The following is a 4317-nucleotide window of genomic DNA, read 5'->3' as shown; positions in this document are numbered from 1 at the left end:
CTTCCTCCAGAAACCTGACTCAATAGGAGTAACAGGTATGATTAAGGGTATCCTGTAATTTCCTCCTGATGCTTGGCTGGGGCAGTGAGTCCTCAGCACCACTGGCCAGCTGGTGTGGGGAAAGGGGCAGCATCTTTGAGCTGCCAGCCTGCTCCTTCTGGCAAGCTGTCTGTTTGTGCCATTAGAGACCTGTATTTTCTTCATGGCCTCAATCAGCCCAAATCAATTGGAAAGAGGAAAGCAAGATGTTCAAGCCAAACTCAGCTGAAGAGCAATGGAAGATCTGGTTACACACTTGGTAAGGGTGGGAACCAGGCACTTCAGGCTGGGCAGACCTTGGGGAGCAGAACCCATGACCAGGAATGCCCTTCTTACTGGTACTATTGGATATAATAGTTTGTTGATAAGAAATATCAACAATAACAAGAGGCAGCACTTCTCAAATGCTAAACAATGTGCCAGGCTCTGTACAAAGTGCTTCTCATGTCTGATCTGGCTTACTACTTACCAGTCCCCAGTGAGGTCAGTCATCATCTCCATTTACAGATCAGGAAACTGAGGCACAGAAAGTTACACTGTCCAAGAGCCAGCAATTTGCAAACCAGGGGCCAGAACTCCTAAGTCTAAGCCCTTAAACCACTCTAGGGTTCTGTGCCCTTCTCATTTTCCAAATCCTTGGCAACATCCTTCGTTTCCAGGACACCCTCTCTCATCACTCCCAGATGCATTTGTTGTTGACCCCCAGCCACAAAAAGATTGGTGTAGACACAAATCTCCTCACAACCTCGCCTCATCCACCCGCTCCTCCATTTTCAGTCTGACTCTCCTTGAGGTCAGGAACTGAGGTTTCTTATCTCCCTCAGTGGGACGTGGAGCACTTAGTAAGCACGTTTCTTGATTGGTTGTCTCATCGGGCTCTGGTAATTTGCTGGGCCTATTTGTTCCCCTGGAGTCCTTAGCCACCATGTGGAATTTCAATATGATCTACTGGAAACGATACTGAATCCCAAAGCAAGTACTTAATAATTTGGGTAAGTGACTTATTCTATCAGAAACGTTATCATTGCTCTAAATGGGACTAAGTGTCTGCCTGCTGTGGTTGTTGGCTTTATACGTGGGCAGTCAGGGAAGACTTCCCAAAGAAGGAGATGTCTGAGCTGAGTCATCAGGGAGGAGTTGAAAAGGACTGAACAGTGAATACATATAACCTATGGCTACCGTCAATACGCTGGTCCCCACAGAGGAGCAGGGTTCGTGAATGAAATCCCTCTTTGAGATCTTGCTCTGTTATAAGCAGTGACAAGTATCTTCAGAGGCAGAGAAGGTAGTACTTGTCCCAGCTAGGACAATCAGGCAAAAACCAACACCACTCTCCATGAAAAAAGATAAAGCTTTACCCCTTTAAGACTCAAGAAGCACAGGCTGCATCCTCCCAAGCAGTGGCTCCAATGTGAACAGTGAGTAATTCCAAAGTAAATATCAGCAGAGGAGGCCTCATGTTTCTTCAATCTCCCTCCACACACAGCAAACACATTACGCCACTGCCCTTTGGTGAGGACCCTTCCTTAGGCTGTGGCCTGTGATTGAATCTTGAGAGTTACTCCGGGGGATTGGTAACCATTTAAGACACCGTTTTGCTCAGGGTAGGTACAAAGTCTCAGTCAAGCCCTGCGGTAAAGAGCAGCCAGTCTTCCAGGGGCATTTAGCACCAGGCCCTACCCATCACTGCTAGCCTCTGTCCCAGTCCCATCCTTCCCCTTGCTGCCAGCTCCGCCAGGGAACATCTGCAGCCCTTAAACGTCTTCCTCTGGGCTTCCAACATCACCATTCTATTTATTAGTGGTCTGTCCCAAAATTCTGAGTTCTTTTTCTTGCTTACCCCACTGAGTCAGCTCCATAGGTCTTTTCTTTCTAAGGTTGCAGCTTCATGGATGGCTCTAAAATTAGACTGTCTCTTATATTGTCTTACCTCTGATGCTTACTAGCTAAATGTCCTTGGGCAATTTCCTCCACCTCTCCAAGCCCCAAGCTTCTCATCTGTAAAATGGATGCCTTAATAGTACTACTCCCACAGGGCTGTTCTGAGATGGAAATGAAGACATAAAAGTGTTTAGAGACTGGGCGTGGTGGCTCATGCCTGTAATCCCAGCACTTTGGGAGGCCAAAGTGGGTGGATCACTTTAAGTCAGGAGTTCAAGGCCGGCCTGACCAACATGGTGAAACCCCATCTCTACTAAAAATACAAAAAATTAGCTGGGCATGGTACCATGCACCTGTAATCCCAGCCACTTTGGAGGCTGAGAAAGAAGAATTGCTTGAATCCAGGAGGTAGAGGTTGCAGTGAGTGGAGATCATGTCATTGCACTCCAGCGTGGGCCACAGAGTGGGACTTTGTCTCAAAACAAAAAAAAGTGCTCAGAGCAGAGCCCAGTGGGGTGGGCTTGAGTGGGCATCCAACACTCTCCTTAGCATAGGCTCACGGGCCATTATGAATATTAGAGGCAGAAAGGCATGCAAATTGCAAAGCTGGGCTCCTGGCGGGGAGTGGTCTCTGAACATTACTGTGGTTAGGAAGGGGCAGGTAGAAGAAGGAAAGAACGGTAACATGACCAAAGATCTAGAATCTCACAAAATTGCCATGGCCTCAGTCTGGTTGGGATTCTGATTCGTTAGTGGACCACCAGGCCCATTCCACCTCCCTGTGCTTTCCCAGCCTTTTTTTTTTTTAACCAGGGAACTCCTCTTAAGGCAAGTCATGCCAACACCCAAGGCCTCCAGCATCAGATGTGGGTATTGAAAAGTGAGCCACCTGTAGTTTGAACACAGGGAGGGAGGCCAGAGAGATAGCCCTGGAGACCTACACCTGGGATAAATCACTTAACCTCTCTATGCCTCCATTTACTTATTAATATCATTGGACAATAATAAAACACCTAATACACAGACCCACTGTGAATATTACATGAGGAGATGGGCCTTAAAAAGCTACCAGATACTAATGTGACATACTAAGAATCGTATAATAAGATGGTAGAAATAACGTTTGTCAAGGGTTTTCTCTCTGCCAGGCCAAGATCTAAGGGTTTCACACGTACTTGTTCATCTAATTCTCACCTACCCTACAAGGTGCTTGATACTTGTATATACTATTTCCATTTGACTCAGAGGAAACTGAGGCACAGAGGGACTAAGTCAGTGCCGAGGGTCACCCAGCTAACCAGTGTCAGAATGAAGTCTAGAGCCACCAAGACCCAATGTCAGTTCTGCCTCTGCTTGCTGACTGCATTGAAATAAGTTAACGGGTGTTGATTCCTCTCTCCCACTGGACAAAGCTTAGCACCTAGCAGATACAGGCACTCAGTGAGCTCTGCTGAATGACTGCAAGGAGACAGCTGCCCTGAAGAGGAGTCCTCCCTCCCCAGCTCCCCAGGTTGGTTCCACATAAGGACAAGCTCATCACTCTTGCACACTTTTTCCGGAGCCCCTGCAGGCCATGGCAACCTCCTCAGTGGACAGTCATTTTGCCAGATCAGCATCCACCACCCTCCCCAAGGTGGATACCAGCGTCTGAGTTGGCTGCCACCCCCAGGCTGCATGTTCTCCCCGGTGCCATCAGACACCATCTCACAGGGCAGCCATGGGGCAGGGCCAAAGCCCCAGGCATTTCTCATGGACCAGAGCCTCAAACACCCTCGGGGCCACGGAGGCCCCTTGTCACAGGAGAAAACTGCAATGGCCCATAAGTCAGACAGACCTGGATTGGAACCCTGGCTCCAACCCGACACGCTCCATGTTGTCAGGGAAGCCACTTGACCTCTCTGACCCTACTTCCTCCCTTGAAACAAGAACAGAAAACCAAACACAGTATGTTCTCACTCATAAATGGATGTTGAACAATGAGAACACACGGAATCCAGGAGGGGACCATCACACACCAGGGCCTGGGGGGCGGGGGGCTAGGGGAATAGCAGCGTGTCTGGGGAATGGGGAGGGATAGCATTAGGAGAAATACCTAATGTAGATGATGGGATGATGGATGCAGCAAACCACCACCATGGCACATGTATACCTACTTAACAAACCTGCACGATCTGCACGTGTACCCCAGAATTTAAAGTGCAATAATAAAAATAAATAAATAAATAAAATGTAAAAGCTGCCAGCCCCTTTCTCATGGTGATGTTGTAAAAACAAGATAAAGGGCAAATGCCAGCTTCAGCCCCAGGCACCTGAGGAAATGGTGACTCACTTCTAGAACAGAGAGCGTGGAAACTTCCTGGAGTGACGGCTTGCTTGGGGCTTCCCTTTAGCTCACTA

General features: G+C 48.2%; 1 protein-coding gene across 2 annotated transcripts in view; it reads right to left on the bottom strand.

Annotated features, from left to right (window-relative positions):
* Window positions 1–4317, bottom strand: part of KCNQ3 (potassium voltage-gated channel subfamily Q member 3) — a 354430-nt gene that overhangs the window by 248143 nt on the left and 101970 nt on the right. The window lies entirely within an intron of this gene.

Source organism: Callithrix jacchus, chromosome 16 (genome assembly GCF_049354715.1).
Source record: "Callithrix jacchus isolate 240 chromosome 16, calJac240_pri, whole genome shotgun sequence".
NCBI lineage: Eukaryota > Metazoa > Chordata > Mammalia > Primates > Cebidae > Callithrix > Callithrix jacchus.
The sequence above is the reverse complement of the archived record's forward strand: the minus strand, read 5'-3'. Positions and strand labels throughout refer to the sequence as shown.